We start from the raw sequence: 16,181 nt of genomic DNA on the forward strand, positions 1-16,181 counted from the left end.
CGCTATCTTTTTCTCTCAGTTTTATGTTTAGAATTGTTGTTATAATTTGCTGTATACTGCAGCTTCTCTCTCCTGTCCCCAGTATCTGCTGTATACTGCAGCTTCTCTCTCCTGTCCCAGTATCTGCTGTATACTGAAGCTTCTCTCTCCTGTCCCCAGTATGGAAGCTTGTATTATATTTCTATAATCTGTATCTGCTGTATACTGCAGCTTCTCTCTCCTGTCCCCAGTATGGAAGTGTGTGTTATATTTCTATAATCTGTATCTGCTGTATACTGCAGCTTCTCTCTCCTGTCCCCAGTATGGAAGCCTGTGTTATATTTCTATCTGTATCTGCTGTATACTGCAGCTTCTCGCCCTATATATTTCTATCTGTATCTGCTGTATACTGCAGCTTCTCTCTCCTGTCCCCAGTATGGAAGCCTGTGTTATATTTCTATCTGTATCTGCTGTATACTGCAGCTTCTCTCCCTACTCTGTCCCTTGGAGACGCTGTGACAGTCTTACATTCTGTTTCGGTCTGTATGTGTATACATGTGTGCTATGCAGCAGATGTTTCGGGGGTGCCATCCATCTTTGGAGTGTAGGTCATGTCATGTGACTTGTTTATTAGGTCGCCCCCATGTGGACCCTTCATCAGGACAGAATGTCAGCACATTACAGTGGGCTCTCAGTATTCACCCAAAAAGTGTCACTCAGGGGCGCAGAAGACCAGGACTCTACTCTCTTCATTCCTTTGACATGTGGGGTTGGTGATATGGGGGTACTGGGCACCAAGTCATTCTCCACCCCCAGGATCATTGGTGGGACCTCTAGGAGATGACTGACCTGACACCATGAGTACCTCTAGGAGATGACTGACCTGACACCATGAGTACCTCTAGGAGATGACTGACCTGACACCATGAGTACCTCTAGGAGATGACTGACCTGACACCAGCGGTACCTCTAGGAGATGACTGACCTGACACCAGCAGTATCTCTAGGAGATGACTGACCTGACACCATGAGTACCTCTAGGAGATGACTGACCTGACACCATGAGTACCTCTAGGAGATGACTGACCTGACACCAGCAGTATCTCTAGGAGACGACTGACCTGACACCAGCGGTACCTCTAGGAGATGACTGACCTGACACCAGCAGTACCTCTAGGAGATGACTGACCTGACACCAGCAGTACCTCTAGGAGATGACTGACCTGACACCATGAGTACCTCTAGGAGATGACTGACCTGACACCATGAGTACCTCTAGGAGATGACTGACCTGACACCATGAGTACATCTAGGAGATGACTGACCTGACACCATGAGTACCTCTAGGAGATGACTGACCTGACACCATGAGTACCTCTAGGAGATGACTGACCTGACACCATGAGTACATCTAGGAGATGACTGACCTGACACCATGAGTACCTCTAGGAGATGACTGACCTGACACCATGAGTACCTCTAGGAGATGACTGACCTGACACCATGAGTACATCTAGGAGATGATTGACCTGACACCAGCAGTACCTCTAGGAGATGACTGACCTGACACCAGCAGTACCTCTAGGAGATGACTGACCTGACACCAGCAGTATCTCTAGGAGATGACTGACCTGACACCAGCAGTGCCTCTAGGAGACGACTTACCTGATACCATGAGTACCTCTAGGAGATGACTGACCTGACACCAGCAGTACCTCTAGGAGATGACTGACCTGACACCATGAGTACCTCTAGGAGATGACTGACCTGACACCATGAGTACCTCTAGGAGATGACTGACCTGACACCATGAGTACATCTAGGAGATGACTGACCTGACACCATGAGTACCTCTAGGAGATGACTGACCTGACACCATGAGTACCTCTAGGAGATGACTGACCTGACACCATGAGTACATCTAGGAGATGACTGACCTGACACCATGAGTACCTCTAGGAGATGACTGACCTGACACCATGAGTACCTCTAGGAGAAGACTGACCTGACACCAGCAGTATCTCTAGGAGATGACTGACCTGACACCATGAGTACATCTAGGAGATGACTGACCTGACACCATGAGTACCTCTAGGAGATGACTGACCTGACACCATGAGTACATCTAGGAGATGACTGACCTGACACCATGAGTACCTCTAGGAAATGACTGACCTGACACCATGAGTACCTCTAGGAGATGACTGACCTGACACCATGAGTACCTCTAGGAGATGACTGACCTGACACCAGCAGTACCTCTAGGAGATAACTGACCTGACACCAGCAGTACCTCTAGGAGATGACTGACCTGACACCAGCAGTACCTCTAGGAGATGACTGACCTGACACCAGCAGTGCCTCTAGGAGACGACTGACCTGACACCAGCAGTACCTCTAGGAGATGACTGACCTGACACCAGCAGTGCCTCTAGGAGACGACTGACCTGACACCAGCAGTGCCTCTAGGAGATGACTGACCTGACACCAGCAGTACCTCTAGGAGATGACTGACCTGACACCATGAGTACCTCTAGGAGATGACTGACCTGACACCATGAGTACCTCTAGGAGATGACTGACCTGACACCATGAGTACCTCTAGGAGATGACTGACCTGACACCAGCAGTACCTCTAGGAGATGACTGACCTGACACCAGCAGTACCTCTAGGAGATGACTGACCTGACACCAGCAGTACCTCTAGGAGATGACTGACCTGACACCAGCAGTACCTCTAGGAGATGACTGACCTGACACCAGCAGTACCTCTAGGAGATGACTGACCTGACACCAGCAGTACCTCTAGGAGATGACTGACCTGACACCAGCAGTACCTCTAGGAGATGACTGACCTGACACCAGCAGTACCTCTAGGAGATGACTGACCTGACACCAGCAGTACCTCTAGGAGATGACTGACCTGACACCAGCAGTACCTCTAGGAGATGACTGACCTGACACCAGCAGTACCTCTAGGAGATGACTGACCTGACACCAGCAGTACCTCTAGGAGATGACTGACCTGACACCAGCAGTACCTCTAGGAGATGACTGACCTGACACCAGCAGTACCTCTAGGAGATGACTGACCTGACACCAGCAGTACCTCTAGGAGATGACTGACCTGACACCATGAGTACCTCTAGGAGATGACTGACCTGACACCATGAGTACCTCTAGGAGATGACTGACCTGACACCAGCAGTACCTCTAGGAGATGACTGACCTGATACCATGAGTACCTCTAGGAGATGACTGACCTGACACCAGCAGTACCTCTAGGAGATGACTGACCTGACACCATGAGTACCTCTAGGAGATGACTGACCTGACACCAGCAGTACCTCTAGGAGATGACTGACCTGACACCATGAGTACCTCTAGGAGATGACTGACCTGACACCATGAGTACATCTAGGAGATGACTGACCTGACACCAGCAGTACCTCTAGGAGATGACTGACCTGACACCATGAGTACCTCTAGGAGATGACTGACCTGACACCAGCAGTACCTCTAGGAGATGACTGACCTGACACCAGCAGTACCTCTAGGAGATGACTGACCTGACACCAGCAGTACCTCTAGGAGATGACTGACCTGACACCAGCAGTGCCTCTAGGAGACGACTGACCTGATACCATGAGTACCTCTAGGAGATGACTGACCTGACACCAGCAGTACCTCTAGGAGATGACTGACCTGACACCAGCAGTGCCTCTAGGAGACGACTGACCTGATACCATGAGTACCTCTAGGAGATGACTGGCCTGACACCAGCAGTACCTCTAGGAGATGACTGACCTGACACCAGCAGTACCTCTAGGAGATGACTGACCTGACACCAGCAGTGCCTCTAGGAGACGACTGACCTGACACCAGCAGTACCTCTAGGAGATGACTGACCTGATACCATGAGTACCTCTAGGAGATGACTGACCTGACACCATGAGTACCTCTAGGAGATGACTGACCTGACACCATGAGTACATCTAGGAGATGACTGACCTGACACCATGAGTACATCTAGGAGATGACTGACCTGACACCATGAGTACATCTAGGAGATGACTGACCTGACACCATGAGTACATCTAGGAGATGACTGACCTGACACCATGAGTACGTCTAGGAGATGACTGACCTGACACCATGAGTACATCTAGGAGATGACTGACCTGACACCAGCGGTACCTCTAGGAGATGAGTGACCTGACACCATGAGTACATCTAGGAGATGACTGACCTGACACCAGCGGTACCTCTAGGAGATGACTGACCTGACACCATGAGTACATCTAGGAGATGACTGACCTGACACCATGAGTACATCTAGGAGATGACTGACCTGACACCATGAGTACATCTAGGAGATGACTGACCTGACACCATGAGTACGTCTAGGAGATGACTGACCTGACACCAGCAGTACCTCTAGGAGATGACTGACCTGACACCAGCAGTACCTCTAGGAGATGACTGACCTGACACCAGCAGTACCTCTAGGAGATGACTGACCTGACACCAGCAGTACCTCTAGGAGATGACTGACCTGACACCAGCAGTACCTCTAGGAGACGACTTACATGGTGCCAGCAGTACCCAGGAGATGACTGACCTGACACCAGCAGTACCTCTAGGAGATGACTGACCTGACACCAGCAGTACATCTAGGAGATGACTGACCTGACACCAGCAGTACCTCTAGGAGATGACTGACCTGACACCAGCAGTACCTCTAGGAGATGACTGACCTGACACCAGCAGTACCTCTAGGAGACGACTTACATGGTGCCAGCAGTACCTCTAGGAGATGACTGACCTGACACCAGCAGTGCCTCTAGGAGACGACTGACCTGATACCATGAGTACCTCTAGGAGATGACTGACCTGACACCAGCAGTACCTCTAGGAGATGACTGACCTGACACCAGCAGTGCCTCTAGGAGACGACTGACCTGATACCATGAGTACCTCTAGGAGATGACTGACCTGACACCAGCAGTACCTCTAGGAGATGACTGACCTGACACCATGAGTACATCTAGGAGATGACTGACCTGACACCAGCGGTACCTCTAGGAGATGACTGACCTGACACCATGAGTACATCTAGGAAATGACTGACCTGACACCATGAGTACATCTAGGAGATGACTGACCTGACACCAGCAGTACCTCTAGGAGATGACTGACCTGACACCAGCAGTACCTCTAGGAGATGACTGACCTGACACCATGAGTACCTCTAGGAGATGACTGACCTGACACCAGCAATACCTCTAGGAGATGACTGACCTGACACCAGCAGTACCTCTAGGAGACGACTTACATGGTGCCAGCAGTACCCAGGAGATGACTGACCTGACACCAGCAGTACCTCTAGGAGATGACTGACCTGACATCAGCAGTACATCTAGGAGATGACTGACCTGACACCAGCAGTACCTCTAGGAGATGACTGACCTGACACCAGCAGTACCTCTAGGAGATGACTGACCTGACACCAGCAGTACCTCTAGGAGACGACTTACATGGTGCCAGCAGTACCTCTAGGAGGTGACTGACCTGACACCAGCAGTACCTCTAGGAGATGACTGACCTGACACCATGAGTACCTCTAGGAGATGACTGACCTGACACCAGCAGTGCCTCTAGGAGACGACTGACCTGATACCATGAGTACCTCTAGGAGATTACTGACCTGACACCAGCAGTACCTCTAGGAGATGACTGACCTGACACCAGCAGTACCTCTAGGAGATGACTGACCTGACACCAGCAGTACCTCTAGGAGATGACTGACCTGACACCAGCAGTACCTCTAGGAGATGACTGACCTGACACCAGCAGTACCTCTAGGAGATGACTGATCTGACACCATGAGTACCTCTAGGAGATGACTGACCTGACACCAGCAGTACCTTTAGGAGATGACTGACCTGACACCAGCAGTGCCTCTAGGAGATGACTGACCTGACACCAGCAGTACCTCTAGGAGATGACTGACCTGACACCATGAGTACCTCTAGGAGACGACTGACCTGACACCATGAGTACCTCTAGGAGATGACTGACCTGACACCAGCAGTACCTCTAGGAGATGACTGACCTGACACCATGAGTACCTCTAGGAGATGACTGACCTGACACCATGAGTACCTCTAGGAGATGACTGACCTGACACCAGCAGTACCTCTAGGAGATGACTGACCTGACACCAGCGGTACCTCTAGGAGATGACTGACCTGACACCAGCAGTACCTCTAGGAGATGACTGACCTGACATCATGAGTACCTCTAGGAGATGACTGACCTGACACCATGAGTACCTCTAGGAGATGACTGACCTGACACCATGAGTACCTCTAGGAGATGACTGACCTGACACCAGCAGTACCTCTAGGAGATGACTGACCTGACACCAGCAGTACCTCTAGGAGATGACTGACCTGACACCAGCAGTACCTCTAGGAGATGACTGACCTGACACCAGCAGTACCTCTAGGAGATGACTGACCTGACACCAGCAGTGCCTCTAGGAGACGACTGACCTGATACCATGAGTAACTCTAGGAGATGACTGACCTGACACCAGCAGTACCTCTAGGAGATGACTGACCTGACACCAGCAGTGCCTCTAGGAGACGACTGACCTGATACCATGAGTACCTCTAGGAGATGACTGGCCTGACACCAGCAGTACCTCTAGGAGATGACTGACCTGACACCAGCAGTACCTCTAGGAGATGACTGACCTGACACCAGCAGTGCCTCTAGGAGACGACTGACCTGATTCCATGAGTACCTCTAGGAGATGACTGACCTGACACCAGCAGTACCTCTAGGAGATGACTGACCTGACTCCATGAGTACATCTAGGAGATGACTGACCTGACACCAGCGGTACCTCTAGGAGATGACTGACCTGACACCATGAGTACATCTAGGAGATGACTGACCTGACACCATGAGTACATCTAGGAGATGACTGACCTGACACCATGAGTACATCTAGGAGATGACTGACCTGACACCATGAGTACGTCTAGGAGATGACTGACCTGACACCAGCAGTACCTCTAGGAGATGACTGACCTGACACCAGCAGTACCTCTAGGAGATGACTGACCTGACACCAGCAGTATCTCTAGGAGATGACTGACCTGACACAAGCAGTACCTCTAGGAGATGACTGACCTGACACCAGCAGTACCTCTAGGAGACGACTTACATGGTGCCAGCAGTACCCAGGAGATGACTGACCTGACACCAGCAGTACCTCTAGGAGATGACTGACCTGACACCAGCAGTACATCTAGGAGATGACTGACCTGACACCAGCAGTACCTCTAGGAGATGACTGACCTGACACCAGCAGTACCTCTAGGAGATGACTCACCTGACACCAGCAGTACCTCTAGGAGACGACTTACATGGTGCCAGCAGTACCTCTAGGAGATGACTGACCTGACACCAGCAGTGCCTCTAGGAGACGACTGACCTGATACCATGAGTACCTCTAGGAGATGACTGACCTGACACCAGCAGTACCTCTAGGAGATGACTGACCTGACACCAGCAGTACCTCTAGAAGATGACTGACCTGACACCAGCAGTACCTCTAGGAGATGACTGACCTGACACCAGCAGTGCCTCTAGGAGACGACTGACCTGATACCATGAGTACCTCTAGGAGATGACTGACCTGACACCAGCAGTACCTCTAGGAGATGACTGACCTGACACCAGCAGTGCCTCTAGGAGACGACTGACCTGATACCATGAGTGCCTCTAGGAGATGACTGGCCTGACACCAGCAGTACCTCTAGGAGATGACTGACCTGACACCAGCAGTACCTCTAGGAGATGACTGACCTGACACCAGCAGTGCCTCTAGGAGACGACTGACCTGATACCATGAGTACCTCTAGGAGATGACTGACCTGACACCAGCAGTACCTCTAGGAGATGACTAACCTGACTCCATGAGTACATCTAGGAGATGACTGACCTGACACCAGCGGTACCTCTAGGAGATGACTGACCTGACACCATGAGTACATCTAGGAGATGACTGACCTGACACCATGAGTACATCTAGGAGATGACTGACCTGACACCATGAGTACGTCTAGGAGATGACTGACCTGACACCAGCAGTACCTCTAGGAGATGACTGACCTGACACCAGCAGTACCTCTAGGAGATGACTGACCTGACACCAGCAGTACCTCTAGGAGATGACTGACCTGACACCAGTAGTACCTCTAGGAGATGACTGACCTGACACCAGCAGTACCTCTAGGAGACGACTTACATGGTGCCAGCAGTACCTCTAGGAGATGACTGACCTGACACCAGCAGTGCCTCTAGGAGACGACTGACCTGATACCATGAGTACCTCTAGGAGATGACTGACCTGACACCAGCAGTACCTCTAGGAGATGACTGACCTGACACCAGCAGTACCTCTAGGAGATGACTGACCTGACACCAGCAGTGCCTCTAGGAGACGACTGACCTGATACCATGAGTACCTCTAGGAGATGACTGACCTGACACCAGCAGTACCTCTAGGAGATGACTGACCTGACACCATGAGTACATCTAGGAGATGACTGACCTGACACCAGCGGTACCTCTAGGAGATGACTGACCTGACACCATGAGTACATCTAGGAGATGACTGACCTGACACCATGAGTACATCTAGGAGATGACTGACCTGACACCATGAGTACATCTAGGAGATGACTGACCTGACACCATGAGTACATCTAGGAGATGACTGACCTGACACCAGCAGTACCTCTAGGAGATGACTGACCTGACACCAGCAGTACCTCTAGGAGATGACTGACCTGACACCAGCAGTACCTCTAGGAGACGACTTACATGGTGCCAGCAGTACCCAGGAGATGACTGACCTGACACCAGCAGTACCTCTAGGAGATGACTGACCTGACATCAGCAGTACATCTAGGAGATGACTGACCTGACACCAGCAGTACCTCTAGGAGATGACTGACCTGACACCAGCAGTACCTCTAGGAGATGACTGACCTGACACCAGCAGTACCTCTAGGAGATGACTGACCTGACACCATGAGTACCTCTAGGAGATGACTGACCTGACACCATGAGTACATCTAGGAGATGACTGACCTGACACCATGAGTACATCTAGGAGATGACTGACCTGACACCATGAGTACCTCTAGGAGATGACTGACCTGACACCATGAGTACATCTAGGAGATGACTGACCTGACACCATGAGTACCTCTAGGAGATGACTGACCTGACACCATGAGTACCTCTAGGAGATGACTGACCTGACACCAGCAGTACCTCTAGGAGATGACTGACCTGACACCAGCAGTTTCTCTAGGAGATGACTGACCTGACACCAGCAGTACCTCTAGGAGATGACTGACCTGACACCAGCAGTGCCTCTAGGAGACGACTGACCTGATACCATGAGTACCTCTAGGAGATGACTGACCTGACACCATGAGTACCTCTAGGAGATGACTGACCTGACACCAGCAGTGCCTCTAGGAGACGACTGACCTGATACCATGAGTACCTCTAGGAGATGACTGGCCTGACACCAGCAGTACCTCTAGGAGATGACTGACCTGACACCAGCAGTACCTCTAGGAGATGACTGACCTGACACCAGCAGTGCCTCTAGGAGACGACTGACCTGATACCATGAGTACCTCTAGGAGATAACTGACCTGACACCAGCAGTACCTCTAGTAGATGACTGACCTGACACCAGCAGTACATCTAGGAGATGACTGACCTGACACCAGCAGTACCTCTAGGAGATGACTGACCTGACACCAGCAGTGCCTCTAGGAGACGACTGACCTGATACCATGAGTACCTCTAGGAGATGACTGACCTGACACCAGCAGTACCTCTAGGAGATGACTGACCTGACACCAGCAGTGCCTCTAGGAGACGACTGACCTGATACCATGAGTACCTCTAGGAGATGACTGACCTGACACCAGCAGTACCTCTAGGAGATGACTGACCTGACACCATGAGTACATCTAGGAGATGACTGACCTGACACCAGCGGTACCTCTAGGAGATGACTGACCTGACACCATGAGTACATCTAGGAGATGACTGACCTGACACCATGAGTACATCTAGGAGATGACTGACCTGACACCATGAGTACATCTAGGAGATGACTGACCTGACACCATGAGTACATCTAGGAGATGACTGACCTGACACCAGCAGTACCTCTAGGAGATGACTGACCTGACACCAGCAGTACCTCTAGGAGATGACTGACCTGACACCATGAGTACCTCTAGGAGATGACTGACCTGACACCAGCAGTACCTCTAGGAGATGACTGACCTGACACCAGCAGTACCTCTAGGAGACGACTTACATGGTGCCAGCAGTACCCAGGAGATGACTGACCTGACACCAGCAGTACCTCTAGGAGATGACTGACCTGACATCAGCAGTACATCTAGGAGATGACTGACCTGACACCAGCAGTACCTCTAGGAGATGACTGACCTGACACCAGCAGTACCTCTAGGAGATGACTGACCTGACACCAGCAGTACCTCTAGGAGATGACTGACCTGACACCATGAGTACCTCTAGGAGATGACTGACCTGACACCATGAGTACATCTAGGAGATGACTGACCTGACACCATGAGTACATCTAGGAGATGACTGACCTGACACCATGAGTACCTCTAGGAGATGACTGACCTGACACCATGAGTACATCTAGGAGATGACTGACCTGACACCATGAGTACCTCTAGGAGATGACTGACCTGACACCATGAGTACCTCTAGGAGATGACTGACCTGACACCAGCAGTACCTCTAGGAGATGACTGACCTGACACCAGCAGTACCTCTAGGAGATGACTGACCTGACACCAGCAGTACCTCTAGGAGATGACTGACCTGACACCAGCAGTGCCTCTAGGAGACGACTGACCTGATACCATGAGTACCTCTAGGAGATGACTGACCTGACACCATGAGTACCTCTAGGAGATGACTGACCTGACACCAGCAGTGCCTCTAGGAGACGACTGACCTGATACCATGAGTACCTCTAGGAGATGACTGGCCTGACACCAGCAGTACCTCTAGGAGATGACTGACCTGACACCAGCAGTACCTCTAGGAGATGACTGACCTGACACCAGCAGTGCCTCTAGGAGACGACTGACCTGATACCATGAGTACCTCTAGGAGATGACTGACCTGACACCAGCAGTACCTCTAGGAGATGACTGACCTGACTCCATGAGTACATCTAGGAGATGACTGACCTGACACCAGCGGTACCTCTAGGAGATGACTGACCTGACACCATGAGTACATCTAGGAGATGACTGACCTGACACCATGAGTACATCTAGGAGATGACTGACCTGACACCATGAGTACATCTAGGAGATGACTGACCTGACACCATGAGTACGTCTAGGAGATGACTGACCTGACACCAGCAGTACCTCTAGGAGATGACTGACCTGACACCAGCAGTACCTCTAGGAGATGACTGACCTGACACCAGCAGTACCTCTAGGAGATGACTGACCTGACACCAGCAGTACCTCTAGGAGATGACTGACCTGACACCAGCAGTACCTCTAGGAGACGACTTACATGGTGCCAGCAGTACCCAGGAGATGACTGACCTGACACCAGCAGTACCTCTAGGAGATGACTGACCTGACACCAGCAGTACATCTAGGAGATGACTGACCTGACACCAGCAGTACCTCTAGGAGATGACTGACCTGACACCAGCAGTACCTCTAGGAGATGACTGACCTGACACCAGCAGTACCTCTAGGAGACGACTTACATGGTGCCAGCAGTACCTCTAGGAGATGACTGACCTGACACCAGCAGTACCTCTAGGAGATGACTGACCTGACACCAGCAGTACCTCTAGGAGATGACTGACCTGACACCAGCAGTGCCTCTAGGAGACGACTGACCTGATACCATGAGTACCTCTAGGAGATGACTGACCTGACACCAGCAGTACCTCTAGGAGATGACTGACCTGACACCAGCGGTACCTCTAGGAGATGACTGACCTGACACCATGAGTACATCTAGGAGATGACTGACCTGACACCATGAGTACATCTAGGAGATGACTGACCTGACACCATGAGTACATCTAGGAGATGACTGACCTGACACCATGAGTACATCTAGGAGATGACTGACCTGACACCAGCAGTACCTCTAGGAGATGACTGACCTGACACCAGCAGTACCTCTAGGAGATGACTGACCTGACACCAGCAGTACCTCTAGGAGATGACTGACCTGACACCAGCAGTACCTCTAGGAGATGACTGACCTGACACCAGCAGTGCCTCTAGGAGACGACTGACCTGATACCATGAGTACCTCTAGGAGATGACTGACCTGACACCATGAGTACCTCTAGGAGATGACTGACCTGACACCAGCAGTGCCTCTAGGAGACGACTGACCTGATACCATGAGTACCTCTAGGAGATGACTGGCCTGACACCAGCAGTACCTCTAGGAGATGACTGACCTGACACCAGCAGTACCTCTAGGAGATGACTGACCTGACACCAGCAGTGCCTCTAAGAGACGACTGACCTGATACCATGAGTACCTCTAGGAGATGACTGACCTGACACCAGCAGTACCTCTAGGAGATGACTGACCTGACTCCATGAGTACATCTAGGAGATGACTGACCTGACACCAGCGGTACCTCTAGGAGATGACTGACCTGACACCATGAGTACATCTAGGAGATGACTGACCTGACACCATGAGTACATCTAGGAGATGACTGACCTGACACCATGAGTACATCTAGGAGATGACTGACCTGACACCATGAGTACGTCTAGGAGATGACTGACCTGACACCAGCAGTACCTCTAGGAGATGACTGACCTGACACCAGCAGTACCTCTAGGAGATGACTGACCTGACACCAGCAGTACCTCTAGGAGATGACTGACCTGACACCAGCAGTACCTCTAGGAGATGACTGACCTGACACCAGCAGTACCTCTAGGAGACGACTTACATGGTGCCAGCAGTACCCAGGAGATGACTGACCTGACACCAGCAGTACCTCTAGGAGATGACTGACCTGACACCAGCAGTACATCTAGGAGATGACTGACCTGACACCAGCAGTACCTCTAGGAGATGACTGACCTGACACCAGCAGTACCTCTAGGAGATGACTGACCTGACACCAGCAGTACCTCTAGGAGACGACTTACATGGTGCCAGCAGTACCTCTAGGAGATGACTGACCTGACACCAGCAGTACCTCTAGGAGATGACTGACCTGACACCAGCAGTACCTCTAGGAGATGACTGACCTGACACCAGCAGTGCCTCTAGGAGACGACTGACCTGATACCATGAGTACCTCTAGGAGATGACTGACCTGACACCAGCAGTACCTCTAGGAGATGACTGACCTGACACCAGCGGTACCTCTAGGAGATGACTGACCTGACACCATGAGTACATCTAGGAGATGACTGACCTGACACCATGAGTACATCTAGGAGATGACTGACCTGACACCATGAGTACATCTAGGAGATGACTGACCTGACACCATGAGTACATCTAGGAGATGACTGACCTGACACCAGCAGTACCTCTAGGAGATGACTGACCTGACACCAGCAGTACCTCTAGGAGATGACTGACCTGACACCATGAGTACCTCTAGGAGATGACTGACCTGACACCAGCAGTACCTCTAGGAGATGACTGACCTGACACCAGCAGTACCTCTAGGAGACGACTTACATGGTGCCAGCAGTACCCAGGAGATGACTGACCTGACACCAGCAGTACCTCTAGGAGATGACTGACCTGACACCAGCAGTACCTCTAGGAGATGACTGACCTGACACCAGCAGTACCTCTAGGAGATGACTGACCTGACACCAGCAGTACCTCTAGGAGATGACTGACCTGACACCAGCAGTACCTCTAGGAGATGACTGACCTGACACCAGCAGTACCTCTAGGAGATGACTGACCTGACACCATGAGTACCTCTAGGAGATGACTGACCTGACACCATGAGTACCTCTAGGAGATGACTGACCTGACACCAGCAGTACCTCTAGGAGATGACTGACCTGATACCATGAGTACCTCTAGGAGATGACTGACCTGACACCAGCAGTACCTCTAGGAGATGACTGACCTGACACCAGCAGTACCTCTAGGAGATGACTGACCTGACACCATGAGTACCTCTAGGAGATGACTGACCTGACACCATGAGTACATCTAGGAGATGACTGACCTGACACCATGAGTACCTCTAGGAGATGACTGACCTGACACCATGAGTACCTCTAGGAGATGACTGACCTGACACCAGCAGTACCTCTAGGAGATGACTGACCTGACACCAGCAGTACCTCTAGGAGATGACTGACCTGACACCAGCAGTACCTCTAGGAGATGACTGACCTGACACCAGCAGTGCCTCTAGGAGACGACTGACCTGATACCATGAGTACCTCTAGGAGATGACTGACCTGACACCAGCAGTACCTCTAGGAGATGACTGACCTGACACCAGCAGTGCCTCTAGGAGACGACTGACCTGATACCATGAGTACCTCTAGGAGATGACTGGCCTGACACCAGCAGTACCTCTAGGAGATGACTGACCTGACACCAGCAGTACCTCTAGGAGATGACTGACCTGACACCAGCAGTGCCTCTAGGAGACGACTGACCTGACACCAGCAGTACCTCTAGGAGATGACTGACCTGATACCATGAGTACCTCTAGGAGATGACTGACCTGACACCATGAGTACCTCTAGGAGATGACTGACCTGACACCATGAGTACATCTAGGAGATGACTGACCTGACACCATGAGTACATCTAGGAGATGACTGACCTGACACCATGAGTACATCTAGGAGATGACTGACCTGACACCATGAGTACATCTAGGAGATGACTGACCTGACACCATGAGTACGTCTAGGAGATGACTGACCTGACACCATGAGTACATCTAGGAGATGACTGACCTGACACCAGCGGTACCTCTAGGAGATGAGTGACCTGACACCATGAGTACATCTAGGAGATGACTGACCTGACACCAGCGGTACCTCTAGGAGATGACTGACCTGACACCATGAGTACATCTAGGAGATGACTGACCTGACACCATGAGTACATCTAGGAGATGACTGACCTGACACCATGAGTACATCTAGGAGATGACTGACCTGACACCATGAGTACGTCTAGGAGATGACTGACCTGACACCAGCAGTACCTCTAGGAGATGACTGACCTGACACCAGCAGTACCTCTAGGAGATGACTGACCTGACACCAGCAGTACCTCTAGGAGATGACTGACCTGACACCAGCAGTACCTCTAGGAGATGACTGACCTGACACCAGCAGTACCTCTAGGAGACGACTTACATGGTGCCAGCAGTACCCAGGAGATGACTGACCTGACACCAGCAGTACCTCTAGGAGATGACTGACCTGACACCAGCAGTACATCTAGGAGATGACTGACCTGACACCAGCAGTACCTCTAGGAGATGACTGACCTGACACCAGCAGTACCTCTAGGAGATGACTGACCTGACACCAGCAGTACCTCTAGGAGACGACTTACATGGTGCCAGCAGTACCTCTAGGAGATGACTGACCTGACACCAGCAGTGCCTCTAGGAGACGACTGACCTGATACCATGAGTACCTCTAGGAGATGACTGACCTGACACCAGCAGTACCTCTAGGAGATGACTGACCTGACACCAGCAGTGCCTCTAGGAGACGACTGACCTGATACCATGAGTACCTCTAGGAGATGACTGACCTGACACCAGCAGTACCTCTAGGAGATGACTGACCTGACACCATGAGTACATCTAGGAGATGACTGACCTGACACCAGCGGTACCTCTAGGAGATGACTGACCTGACACCATGAGTACATCTAGGAGATGACTGACCTGACACCATGAGTACATCTAGGAGATGACTGACCTGACACCAGCAGTACCTCTAGGAGATGACTGACCTGACACCAGCAGTACCTCTAGGAGATGACTGACCTGACACCATGAGTACCTCTAGGAGTTGACTGACCTG

The 16,181-nt window shown here is 51.3% G+C and overlaps 1 protein-coding gene across 1 annotated transcript in view; it reads left to right on the forward strand.

Moving 5' to 3' along the window:
* The window catches only part of OBSCN (obscurin, cytoskeletal calmodulin and titin-interacting RhoGEF), a gene marked incomplete at its 3' end in the record, with an annotated part of 243,727 nt that overhangs the window by 151,618 nt on the left and 75,928 nt on the right, over positions 1-16,181 (forward strand). The window lies entirely within an intron of this gene.

Source organism: Leptodactylus fuscus, chromosome 4, assembly GCF_031893055.1.
Source record: "Leptodactylus fuscus isolate aLepFus1 chromosome 4, aLepFus1.hap2, whole genome shotgun sequence".
NCBI lineage: Eukaryota > Metazoa > Chordata > Amphibia > Anura > Leptodactylidae > Leptodactylus > Leptodactylus fuscus.